Below are 14,612 nucleotides of genomic sequence, written 5' to 3' on the forward strand. Positions count from 1 at the left end.
ATTTGATAGAAGAGTATTTTGTATTGTCTTCACTCCAATGTATCATCTATTGTGGTAGCGAATACAGCCGTAGTTAGAATAGCTAGGTATAACATACTTAAAAAATACTCCAGATTAAAATTTTCCAATTCGTCATAAGTAAAATTTTAAAACAGCAACAAAGTTTTGAACTTGGCAGACGAATAAATGCGCCTCTTCGAATCGGCGTCATATCCTGGCAAAGCAGTATACGATGATGACTTGCGATTTACGCCAGGCGAGATCTTTTCTTCGCTGATATAAAATTATTATAATACTACCACTGCATGTAGGTATATAACCGATGTTAAGACAAGGTTAACGCGTGCATTAAACCGAGTGAATATTATTTACTACATATTCATAACCAAGTGATAGTTGCATTTTTAATGCATTTCCCATCTAGGAAGAATCGTATTGATATTTTTTTTAATCGCGATAATAAAACACAATCGGTTTTTTTTCAACACGTCACAGCGAAAGAGAGAAACTCAGTACAGAATTTCATTTTCATTGTTACCATTCACTTGTGGTTTGCACGGTAACAATGGAAAACGCGAGTTTTTCATTCATGCATTATAATTATATCGCTAAGTAAAGATGGCATGTTTGAAGCGAAGGCAGATAAAGTTAAGTCCAGACCAAGAACATCTGTATAATAATGTCTAAATGTTTTCCATCCACGCCGGGACACAAAAACCCAAGGTCGCGTGCATCAGAACATATTATTTTGACACAACTTTAGAACAATTTCATACGATGTTCCCCAAACCGATGTATCTTGATATTATTGTGTGGCTTGGACTAGGCAAAAAATCCCCTGTTTTAATTGTAGGTATTATTATAGGTACATATTTACGAAAAACGTTGAACTCTACAAAGGGGTCAATCAAAACCAAAAATCAAGAAATATAATTTATAATATTACAGATGAAAGATGTTGCGCATTGATATAGGTAAATCATCCTACAGTGGGGCACTATAGGCTATTCGCAATATTATATATTGCCATTGTTTGCTATGTATGTACGAGGGTGGGTCAATAATTCCTTAGAAAAAAGCATTAAAACAGTTTTTATTTTTGTATTTTTTTTTATTTCTCAACATAATCTCCTTGGAGCTCAATACACTTGGTTGGACGTTTCTCAATTTTTTTTAAACCGTCAGAAAAAAAGGTTTTCGGAAGGTCCTCAAAATAAGCATTTGTCCGATCGATGACTTCTTCATTTGAAAAAAAAACGTTGTCCACTTAGCCATTTTTTTAAGTTTGGGAAAAGGAAAAAGTCACTGGGAGCTAAATCTGGCGAATACGGTGGGTGGTCGACCAATTCAAACTTCAATTCTTCAATTTTAGCCGTTGATCGTAAACATGTGTGAACACGGGCATTGTCCTGATGAAAGAGGATTTTTTTCCTGTTTAAATGAGGCCGTTTTTCTTCAATTTTGTTTTTTAGCTGGTCCAATAAAGATGCATAATAATCCCCTGTTATTGTTTTTCTTTTTTCCAAATAGTCAACGAAAATAATTTCACGTGCATCCCAAAATACAGTAGCCATAACCTTGCCAGCTGATTTTACGGTTTTCGCCTTCTTTGGACATGGTTTGCCTTCGCAATCCACTGCTTTGACTGTTCTTTCGTCTCGGGAGTATAGTGGTGTATCCATGTTTCATCTACAGTCACAAAGCGACGAAAAAATTCATCCGGATTGCGTTGCATGAGCGACAACAGGGCTTTAGAGGCCACCACCCTATTGCGTCTATTGTCGACTGTGAGCAAACGCGGCACCCATCTTGCAGAAATATTTTTCATGCCCAATTTGTCATGTAAAATAGAAATGACGCTACCTTTTGAGATCCCTGTAACCTCAATTATCTCACTCAACTTTAATCTTCGGTCACTTAACACCATATCGTGGATTTTATTGATCATTTCTGGTGTAGTCACCTCTACAGGACGTCCTGAGCGTGGTTCATCCTTTGTTGATGTACGACCACGTTTAAATTCATTTAACCAGTTATAAATAGTTGCAAGTGAAGGAGCAGATATGCCGTGAACTAAATCCAACTCATTTTTTATTTCCTTTGCTGTTAACCCTTTTATATTAAAATGTTTAATAACAGCTCTAAACTCAATTTTCTCCATTTTCCATTTTTCCATTTTCCACAAGCAATTTTTTTTTAAATGTACGAGAAACACACAACAACCCGACCAATCTGATTGAAACTTCGCAGCATACTGAATCGGTAGTGCCGCTGCATGAAAACAAACCGCTTACAGTACTAGTCGCGCCACCTGTCGGCTTTTCTAAGGACTTATTGACCCACCCTCGTATTTCAATGCTAGCAAATACCACTACAACTGAGAATCGCTTGTGCAGTACCGACGGTGTCACTGTAAATGTAAAATAAATGATGTACTTCTACGTAAAGCGATGTTACGTGACGCTGAAACAATTAGTTTTTGAAGACAATGAAGTTTAAATATATGAAAGTGAAGCTGACAAAAAGATTATGGTTAAATTAGCTGCAAGTAATTTCGCATTACAGAATGTTTGAAGTAAACTTCACTCTATTATCGTCCGCATCTGTTAAAACCGCACACATTTCAAGATAGTTTTATAATACAAACAATAAAATTCACAAAATTATGAAATGTGATATATTGGAAGGATAAACCCTGACACTTAAAATTAATTTAGGATAAGTGGTGTTTTATTTATTACTACGTAGGTACACATCAGTGTTGCCAACTTTTACTAAGGTGATTATAATATGAAGGTGTAAACATTATAGTACTTATTTCTGGAAAAAAAACTATAGTAAAAAAAACATTTTTCGTCTTGAATCCTTTAAAATTACAGTATTGCACTTTAATTATAGTAAGTAGGTAAGGTTGTCAACACTAACACAGGTACGTCGAAAATTTCTAGCAAGAAACATAGTTGATCCCCAAAACCCAAAGATTCGTATTATGAAGGTAGATAATATAGCCTGTGATATAACAGACCGCGTTTGTACATAGATGTACAATTAAATATACCGAACAAGCATTCTTCAGAATATGAACAATCACAAAGATGGCGTCTAAGTTTGGATGGACAGTTTTTTTTTTGTCTAAAAATAAAGAATGGATTCAAACCCTGTATATCTAGCAATGAAGGTCGTTCAACACGCGGATATTGGACTACTGTATAATTCAAGCATTAATTCGAGTAGATCGCACCTTAGCAAGTGGATTGCTATATCAAAAAAATAACCTAAGCAGTACCCACAACATGGCTTGTCGTTTTCCATCTACAGATTGTTTCGATATGACATTTATGGAAGTAAAAATAGGAACTAATATAATAATCTTTTTGTTATTTGAAAGCACCTATAATATTTTATTATTTATAGACGCCCTCATTGTGAACGAGAAATAAAATATTCGTTTCGGCAAGAATTTTGCGATACCTGCAATTAGCAATTTAAACAATATTTTTTCAGTTATATATAGATAGGTATTGCATACAAAATAGTCTCATTTATAATATGTTATTGATATTATTAAGTATGTAAAATTTAGATTATGTAACACATATTATGGATAATTCTGAGACTACGAAAATTAAACTGTACTGTTTTTGAAAATATGATATTTTTCGAATAGTCTTTGGTTATTGATTGATAATGGTTTAAATAGTTGTCATAAATACGTATTTATTACGACGTATTTTAGGTTACGGGTAACATACTGTAAGAGAAAACAAACCCGGTCTTGATCGTATTTCAATTGTGTATTGGACGAATGGCCAATTGGCCAAATTGGCCGAAAAACTCGTAGGATGGAAATGAATTTAAACCTCATAATAATAACCGCTACAATACGCGGATGCAGTTATTGTAGATGAGAAGTAAGAAAAACGTTGAAAAGGGGAGTATAAGTAGGTAGCGGAATAACTAAGTGAATGCTGTAAATTTGAGACGTGGCAGTTTTGCTGCAGGAGTACGATGCTTCGATACTAGGTATATATATTTTAACACTACACTTTTACGGCCAACGTAATACTTTTAAAGGTCGATTGAAAATCTACACTATATTATTAAATTTTGTCTTACGCTGAACTTTGTTATATTTTGGCATTGTTTTTGATTGTGTTATAATATAATTATTGGTTGTGATTGTGTGTGCACGTATGGTGTTTGGAAGATTATTTATCATTGGTAACATCGAATGACACACAATATCTGAACAAAGAAAATGCACTACCAATTCATTCAAAGAGACGCAAACGACGGGTGCACCTTCAAAACCAAGGTCGACTATAATAATAACAAGTTTGCATTGTTTGATATATTACTGCGATGTACCTATATTATTTTATTATATATAAATATAAACACAACGACCTTAATAATAAAATAACATAATCAAATGCTTGTGTGAGCTGAATTCATATTTAATGCAGTCACAATAAATTCTTCCTACAATTTAGTAAATCATTGAACTGGTAATTTACTTACACCGTAAATCAATTTAACAAAGCGAATGTTTCCGGCTAACACCTATGGAGGGCTAATAAAGTAATATGAAAGTGTGGTAAGCAGGGTAATTAGTTGTTCCCGACGTATACAATATGGAAAATGTACCTCCTTATAATATAAAGTGCAATGTTGTAATGATTTATATAATACCTACTTATTTTGTAAACAATCTGCGCCTATTTTCAAAACACGCCTACATTAATTTATTGTATTATAAAGACATCGTACATCCACTCTATTATTTTATCTTTCTATATGCTACATCCCCGTATAAAAATCGATAGAACTTCATTGTAATGGTTGGTATAGTTTTGCCAGTGTTTAAAAAAATTGGATTGAATATAATTGGATTGAGTATTTAATAATAGGGCGTATTCAGTCTATGGCGTATTCCTTTTCTACAACAAATAACCACACAGCATGAGTGAACGCACTTAAGTTTGCTCAGACACAGCAGCAAGATTTTTACATTTTACCATTTGGTCGACCATTACAATTTTGTCAACTTGTAAGTTTCGAGTTAGAGAGGGATCGATCCTCAAAAGATTGGTAAGGTGGTAAGGAAATGGATCTGTGGTAAAACACCATCCGCGGGAGGCAAATTCGTCGACGTGATAATCTCTTTTGGACTCACATTAAGTTTAATGTCCTAGAAGTCGGTCGTGTGCCCGTGGAAGTGCGGTCTAGGTAGCAGAAAAGATACGGAATATTGTCTGTCGGTTCTGTGAACGGGACCGTAGTCAAATTGTGAGACATAATATGCTACATATTAATTTATACCTTGACTTAATTGTTATACTATCGTGGGACGGTTGTCATTTAATCTGTTAGTGGTGAGTGAAAAATTCGAGAGTTGGTAGAGATGTTTGCACGGTTTTGACAATGGCTTGAAAGCCTGAAATAACTCTTGACAGCGGACAAAAATAATCCACCTATGGCTATGTACTTAATTAACCCTGTATCGCGAAACAGTAGGGTGAGTTATTGCAGTAATTGTACGAATATCGAATACATTCAAATAACGCAGATGGTGTGATTGACATCTAGTTCATAAATATTAATATTATAAGGGTTAATGCTAGCGTTATATGCGTGGGGTTGTATTTTCTAAACTCATTAAAATAATATCGATTTTGTAAACAGAAATAATACATTCCAATGTAATCAACAATAACATACTTCTTTAATTATTTCAGCCACAAATATTAGTTAAAGTCAAGTATTAGCATTAATTAGGCACATAAAATAAGAAGACATTGTTTTCCGTGTTAATTTAGCTGAAAATTATAACGTAAAAATTAAAAATCATTGCAGTTTTCAAATGAGAATGATCTGCCGTGTGATTATTTTTTTAAATAACTGGGTAGGTACTTACAAAAAACAGAAAGTCAGTTTTACGTCGGTGGGAAAATAACACTCGCTGTATTATATTCAAATAGATAAAACGAAAAAATGTTTTATAGTAAACTTTACAATAAATAAAATTGGTGATAGATATAATATATATCATTTACAACTGACGTAGAGTAGGTACCTACCTACTAAATAATTTAATTATGTTATCTCTCCTGAAAGCTTTCAATTTAGTAAAAAAACAAAACTGTCAGTAATCAATCCCACGCGATTTGCAATGTTTTTTCCTGCACAGAAATGCACACAAAAAATGTCTCCATTGACCTTTATTTTATCAAGAATTTTATTGACAAAATGAAAACATAATAAGAATATTTCGTGAGAAAATTAATATGCAAAAAATAATATTTACAAGAACATTGAGCATATTAGGAAAGTAGTGATAGAAGTTGCATATTATATTGAAATAACTAGTAAATAATAATACTTTTAAAAATATTGATTATACTAAATGAGAGATTCGTATGAACTGTTTGTATTATCACACCTGATGATTCAAAAAACGCTTTGTATATTTGAATATATTTTGGCCAAAATTAACATGATTACTGAACATACATAATTTTGAAAAACACTTCTGAGAAAATAATATTATAACAATAGAAAAAATCTTTTTGAAAAAAGTAAGACACCCGGCAGGAATCGAACCTGCATCTCTTGGTGACTAGGTGACATACTAATTACGACAAATTTTAACTACTGACCTTTTATAATACCTACCTGCTCATCAGCGCTCTTCCAAATCAAGCTACTATTGAGATAAACCCAAGAGATGCAGGTTCGATCCTGCCGGGTGTCTTACTTTTTTCTATTAGTTATAATATATTTTCTCAGAAGTGTTTTTCAAAATTATGAATGTTCAATAATTGAATGGTACATTCTTAAATCTTGCGAATTAATCGTTGAATAAAAGAAATAGTTAATTAAAGAATATGATTATTCTGTAAAGTGGTGGCCTATTTCGATGATTATGTATCGACGCACTGTGTAAAAATCTTTTTTAACCCTTTTGCAGGGCGTTTATTGATCTAAATTCAGTTCTCGCAAATAAATCCCCACTCAAAACGGTACTGTGTTACAAATAAAAATGCGATGTGAAATGTCTTGTGGATAATTCAATAATTCTTAGCCTTAGTAAACATCCTTTCAACTTCACTTTCATATTATATTTTAGGTCCGTCTCTATAAATTATGTATAAACAAGGTTATCTTCCACTTTTTTGGAGTACACAATATAATAATATTATGTACGTTACATATTATTTGCAATTCGAGTCCACTGCTTTGTGAACGGTTTACATTAGTTATTGTCAAAGCTTTCACCTTAATATACTTGGGATATTATGTTCAGTTATCTTTGAAAATTAAAATATTGTTTATCCAAATCGAGTAATCACAAGTTTCTGATCCCTGCGTGAGACTGATTTGTTTAATCTGAATATTAACTTGAGCATTTTTTTTAATATAAAATAGTATGCACTATTATTTATACGGAAACCGCATCTTAAACGGTTCTTCAAGGTGGATAATTAAAATTACACGAGATTCATAAGTAGTTGCTAGGCCACGAAGCTGGACGGAAATAAATAGTACTCACGTTTTATTAATTGAACTATAGAACAATTTATTCACAAGCATACCATGCGGACGAGAATTATTGCGTTCACTCACCAAAAAAGTTTTAATTCAATAATATTGTGTTTCTCTTGACAACAAAAAAGCCAGTTCTGAAGAACTTACATTCTGTTTTTTGTATGTTTATAATAATAATTACTCCGCCTATATTCAAAGCGATAAAACAATATTCTTTTACGTCAGCTTAAATCAATTTAACTAGGCTACTGCAAAGTTTTGATCGCATGCTATACAAATTTAGAAAACTGGCAAGTCATTCTTTGCGAGTGTACTTCCACATTCTTTTTGATAGCAATAATTTTCACACAAAAATTTAGTACAATTTGCCAATTCTGTGAAAGCGAGCCGCGGATAACTGTAAGCAATGGATCTTGTTTTTAAATAATTAACATTCAACGAATTATCGATTAATATCCACTATTTGTGTAGCTTTACAGAGAAACTACTTGAATATTGAAAAGAATCATAAAAAAATACTGTTGTAAATTATACGTCATGTTTGTAGCTCTAACCACACCGGCGATTAAATATTTATTTGCAAACAAACAATGATTATAAAAGTGTCCCTAGTGGGAAAAATATTTACATGGGAAAATAAATCCCGATTATAGCAACACTGAATTTTCTTATAAAGTTTTATGAACACGTTATTATCGTCTAATTCAAAATGTATTCCCTAAAATACCAACTATAACGAAATAAAACCAATATAATAATAATATAAACTATCACTGGGAATTATTTTGAATAAATAACAATAAAATATAGACACCTTTTTGAAATTCACAGATAAAATATTAAAACACCTTTTTATGGAACTATTTAAAATGCAATGAGACGCATGTAAACCAAATACGTGTAGAACGGTTGACGCACTTACACAAACTAAATGATTCAGGGATTTCGCGAAAGAAAAACACTAGTATCTGGTTTATTCACAGCTGTTTTGTGGAAAGTCACGACCACACTCTCAGGCGTTATAATATTATTATAAGCGGTATTATTACTCATACAGCGGTATAGCCATAGATAAAGCACGACATTATTCGCGGAACAGATTCCTAATTCGCTCTGGGAAACGTGGCTCAACAAAATTTTCGAAATAGGTATTATAATTAATATCAATATTTTGATGACAACGAAAGTATGTTGATGTTATTATATAACATTTAAACCAGAGTTTCTCAAACATTTAAGAACTAGCGCCCCGCCCCTTTTTATCAGTCAGTCAATAATGATACATCTATGTACCTACTAAAAATATTATTTAAAAATACCCATATTGGTGAAACCCACAGAGAGATTAATAAGATGTGAAAACCAGTCGCCGTAGACAAATTTAATATTTTTAAGTCGGGTTCGGTTTATGACGATCAGGCCATAACACGCAAGAAACACAAAGCGCGCCGAGTGTCCTCAAATATGATCAATATTGAATGCACTTTTGTTTACGTGACAAAGTCTAATGTACTCCTCTTGTGTTTAAATTCATTCCATATTTATCCACGAACGATATTTAAACCTCGCCCAGAAGAATTGCTCGTTAAAAATGTTGCATTTCTAAAAAATACATAAAATTACAGATAATGTTAAAAAATCGTATGTTGTTTGTACATTATTGATATACCTAGGTAGGCGGACAGTATCACCAATTAAAAATACAGACAATGACAAATACTCGTAAAAACCTATTTAAACGTGATGTTCGTTGTTTCATTTGCAGAAAGTCTCCTGACTTCAATAGTCATTTATTACAAGTATGTATGCACCCTGAGGTATGGATTTGTATAATTTGACATTTTTGAGTGGCCTAGGCCCTAGAGCCCCTTTGTGGATCTCTGATCTAGGCGGATACATACTATTGAAATGGGACGACAGTATTTTATTTACTCTATGGGTACGACAGTGATAAATATTATCAAAAAATTCCCCGTTTCACTTTCTCGTCTTCAATATGAACTGGAATGTAATTCGTAATAACTGTGAATTAAAAACGTTCACATCAATGGAACATTTATAATTTGTGAAAGTGGCGCATCTAATATGACATCGTAAAATTTGACAAAATCGTAATCCTACTTGTGTGAAAATATCTTGACGTTATTTGAAAAGAAGGACAAAATATCTAAATCAATCTAGGTACAAGTCTTTTCACTTAGAAGAGTAGGTAAAAAAACTGATTTGATAGACTGCGGTAGATTATTCAACTCCAGGTGACATAATGGTTTTGGTTAAACTTTATACAAACGACAAGGAAATATTTTTTTGTTATTAATTGATAGTAGTTCACCTTTGGTAAAGATGGCATTAACAGCTGATTATAAAGTAACTCGGTACCTACGTAGTAAGTATCGTGGTATGTCTTATGTCAAATTACGCGATAAACATGATCTAATATAGGTAGTACGACTAATTTCAGACTTGTGAAGATAAGAAAAATCATAAAGTGTAAGTAACGTGTGTTTAAAGGTTTGCTATCAATAATTGTTTCCGATTGTCGATGGTCCTCTCAATTTGATATCACTTATCAAACGAGACCAATAATAAAATAACGTTAGCCTACTTACGTGTTGTTGTGGTAGGTACCTATACGGAGAAGGCCATTTTACTTATTCTGACTAATAGAGAACTTTTGAGATAACTAGTTAAAGGTACTAATTCTTGTCTGAAGTTTTGATTATTTATGAACTATCGTTTAGATGTCTTTAAATTTTAACCTTATCAAACTACTCACATATTTATTTTATTACCTAAGCAAACTGAAATATGCTTTAGGACTAGGCATAATATGTTTTTACTGTGCATAATTATTGAAATAACATTTGAATGTATTGAATTAATTAGAGGTTCTCTTCAGCGTTTTAAGCAACGGTAGGTACATTTTTCCAAAATAATTGTACATTTTGTGACCATCGAAGAACCAATGTTGTTAGCTATTACATTTTAAAATAGCACTGTTCGGATATTATTTTGTGAGGTATCGCGAGTGAACACATAGTACAATAATTTTCACCCACAATAATAGTAAAATAATAAATTAATTCAAACTTCTGTGTAGTATTACATATAAACATAAAGATGATTATTGATAGTGAGAAGAGAAACTTTGCATGCTGCTCGCAGATTCGGTCATAATAATAAATTAACGTTCACATAATGATTAACCACTGACAATCACGCCCGTCTGCCAGAGTTAGTTACATTAGATATTTATGTGGTTTACGGTCGTTTTATGAACAATGTCATGAACATCACTGAAGTAATTAAAATCTTCTTCTGTTTGAAGTGAGCCAAAGACAATGTTAGGTAGGTATATTGTTAGCAATGTTAGCATGCCCACCGCTGCCAGGTACGAGAGGCCGTATCCGGTCGGCCAGGTTGAAGATCGAAGCAATTTTTGCTTAGCAGCAGGTACGATAACCTGCGTAACGGTAATACTATATTGGCAGGTAAGGAATTCCATGGGTAGACGTCAAATTTCATGGCCCATGATAGTATAGCCACAAATATAACGGAACAGGTGGTGTTCTACGTAAAAGTGTACATTTTTATATTTATACATCTTATAACCCGATTGGTGGTAAATATTCACAGGGGCCGAAGAAGCGAATTGCGAGTAATATAAAATCATATTTGTTAAAATAGTCAACAAGTGTTTCTAGCGTCAATTATATTTTTTTTGGTCGTCATTTCACACCAGTATGCGACACGATTTGTTTTCTGAGGTAAATTTATTTTTAATAATTGTCCTAGTTGGGTGCCGAAAAAATGCATCTGGGCTCTGGGCCCAACCGTATCTACCTCGGCTCCAATGGATACGTTATAAATTAAGCGACTAGGTACCTACCTACATATATTATTTTGACATTTTATGTCAATCTTTTACAGGTATTGTCTTCGCTAGAATTTACAAGTAAGATTTTCTGTTGACCACCGTCCAGTGATAAGGAAGACCTTCACGGACGACATCAGAAGAATTGATTACTGATTGAGTCACGAGATAATGGAATGCTGTCCACATCGTCCAGCGAGAGTGAGGGAAAAAATGTACAGCAATTCGGGGCGAAAGGGACGGCGATAGCCGCGGGAGTTGTGAATGTCGGGCGCGCGACCGAGCGAGCGATACCGACGTCAATAGCGAATGAGCGAATGAGGCCAAGTTTTTGCAATGACCCACATAGTCGCTCAGTAGAGGCGGATTGCACCGCCCTGCTAAAGCGCAGCGGACTGAAGTTAGGTACAAGTACAAAGAGGGGCGGAGGGAGACAGGGCACCCAACCCACACAAGCTAACGTTTTTGATAGTAAAGAAAGATGCGGCAAATACCTAATCAAATGCACACATTTTGAGAGATTGCAGTGGATTTGTACTGTAGAGCACGCGAAGAATTGCAAATAGCATGTATGTACACACTCTGGAATATCTCAGCAATAAACAATGATTTTTTTTTCAATAGATAAAATAAAAACATTATAATCTTTCATAGGTGGAAGACGTAATTTATCGAAATAAACATGGAACTATGTATCTGCGTATTAGCACTATGGAAATTGTTTTACAATTTAAAATAATACATAGATAGGTACCTAATATTATGGTACCTACCTACCTATTCATACACTTCACTTTATGAAAATCTTGCTGCAAAGCATTAAACTAGGTGGGTTATCAACACAATCGAATCTGTTTTACAAATGATAATGATTTATAAAATCATCCATTATCAATGAAAGTACTTTCATTCATGCTGATGTAGGTATAATATTTTATAGGTCAATCACTGAACAATCGAAAATAATTACAAAGCAAAAAATACGTTCAATGTCCAGTGGAATAAAATTCGTACACATTAACATTCTAATAGTTAAATGGAAAAAAATGAAAATTATATTCACTTAAGATCATTTTGCAGAATTCACTTGGAAATCAGTTACATTATAGGATATTATTTACAATAATACAGTCATTGGATGGTGAGTTTAATAGATAATAATAATAATTATATTTTAATAAAAACATAAAACCACTTATAATAAAGCTGTGGAAAATATAAAATAAGTCAAAATGAACCCAACGGTAATTTGATTTCCAAGCTAATTCACAGCAATAGTGAAAAAGAAGAAATCCCTATTTAATGAACTTTGAAAACCATTCATAAAATACAAACATAAAAATTATCGAATGTGACAGTTTCTTAGAGCTATTTTTAGAAACGTCATAGGTATACGTCACTTGCATAGAACTAAAATAAAATTGTACCTATATTATTAAGTCATATTTAGGTACACACTACTACGAAATAATCATTCAAATGGAAATCTGTAATTTATTAGGATTGCATAAAATAAGTGGCGATTTAGCTCAGTCAGCTCATCAAATATTAGCAAAGTAGTCATGCATGTACCTATAATAAAAGTTTAAAAAAGTTTGCAAGAATTATGACAAAGTATTTGATTTTAATTTCACCTACACGATTACGCGGTGGACAAAATTTCAATGCAACCAATGATTTAATAATGAAATATTAGTATAAAATCTGAAGATGGTGGGATCAAGAAAGGCGTATGTGGGATGGACGGTAAACGATTTGGTATTCTAAAATACAGACAACGGGATTTATTCAGTGTCGGAAGTGAACTATAAATGAATTTCGTATTCACATCGACACGGTGGACGTCGAAGTTAATTTATAAAAGAACAGTTAAGAACAAAAAACCTTAGATCGCATCGAACTAACTAATGCTAGGTTGCTAATTCCTGGAAATTATCATATGATTTGCTGTGGTTTGTCAAAATGTTATAATTTCTTCACATGCCACACTTTCCCTGTTAAGAGTATGGAAATGTAATATTGTGATGTAAGTTAAATCTTCAAAGACTACAATATTCAATCGAATATCGACATACAAAGTTGTAAAATGAATACTCTGAATTAAAAGAAAAATGACGTGCGATCGCAGGCATGACGCACCACTAGACAGAATGTACGAGCACGAAGATATCAAAATGGGTGGTTAGATGAGTTAAAATTATGATTTCTGACTGCGAAAGTGGCCATAATAAATTTCTACTTACCCCAATCAAATTAAATAGGTAAATTACAAAATATAGCACAATAAATTATAAACGCGAGTAAAAAAGAAACACTTACGGGCCGATGCTCGTTGTTAGATTAGAGATGCTTTTCGCAACTACTCGGCTAAAATCGGAATAGGGCTGCCATATGTTTAACATGTTCAAGTATCAAAATAGTTGCTATATAAAGCAAAAAATACAGTAATAAAATTACCTACCTATAAAATACCTAATCATCGTAATTAATAAAATAAATCGAATCACATTGTATTTTTCAATAAATTATCAATTCCAAGAGTAATTTGAAAAAAATATGTTTAACATATTATTATTGTCAATATAGAAAACGAATTTTGTAGTTTAATCTTCACTAGTGAAGCTTTTAAAATATCGTTTAGTAATAAAATAACGAATGTGTAAAAATTTAACAATCCGCTTAATATTGTAATTTCTATATTTTAGAATAAAAATATTCCAGACTTAAATATTATTTTGAATAATATAGATTTTTTTCTCTGTAGATAAGAAAATCATTGTTATGCAAACGAACAAATCAGACGATCTAGACCGTTTAAGCCTCTTACATACACACTGTCGACGGGTTTCTGGCAACCAGAAGGTGTGGCCGGTTGCCGCAACCACGTACGTAAGCAGTGATTTCATTTTTTTTGCCTCGTGGTTGCCGACAGAGCATAAGGGGTCTAATAGCAATACCAATCTATATAAAAAGCCTTCATAACAAATCGACATGACATCATAGCGTAGAGCAGAAGTCGACAAACTTTTTCACAAGGATGCACTACAATGTGGTGGCATATCATTTTGAAGCCACTGTAATTTCATCAATGTCATCTTGAATTATTGAGTAGACAGTCAGTTGTGAAACTGAGCAGTGCGAAATTCATCGCATCCACAATATGAGAACATGCAATGATTATTACAATAAT

General features: G+C 33.0%; 1 protein-coding gene across 3 annotated transcripts in view; it reads right to left on the reverse strand.

Annotated features, from left to right (window-relative positions):
- The window catches only part of NAT1 (N-acetyltransferase 1), a 52,959-nt gene extending 39,176 nt beyond the window's left edge, over positions 1-13,783 (reverse strand). The window contains exon 1 of one of the 3 annotated variants that reach the window (XM_085958712.1): positions 13,742-13,783. The gene's annotated coding sequence lies outside the window, so the exon portion shown is untranslated. Of the gene's footprint in view, positions 1-8,362; positions 8,487-13,665 lie in introns of those variants that run through there. The other 2 variants (XM_085958714.1, XM_085958715.1) reach the window with 2 other exon arrangements.
- Between the last annotated feature and the right edge of the window lie 829 nt (positions 13,784-14,612).

Source organism: Rhyacophila brunnea, unplaced genomic scaffold (assembly GCF_057557595.1).
Source record: "Rhyacophila brunnea isolate RB1 unplaced genomic scaffold, BYU_Rbru_1.0 scaffold_8, whole genome shotgun sequence".
Lineage (NCBI taxonomy): Eukaryota > Metazoa > Arthropoda > Insecta > Trichoptera > Rhyacophilidae > Rhyacophila > Rhyacophila brunnea.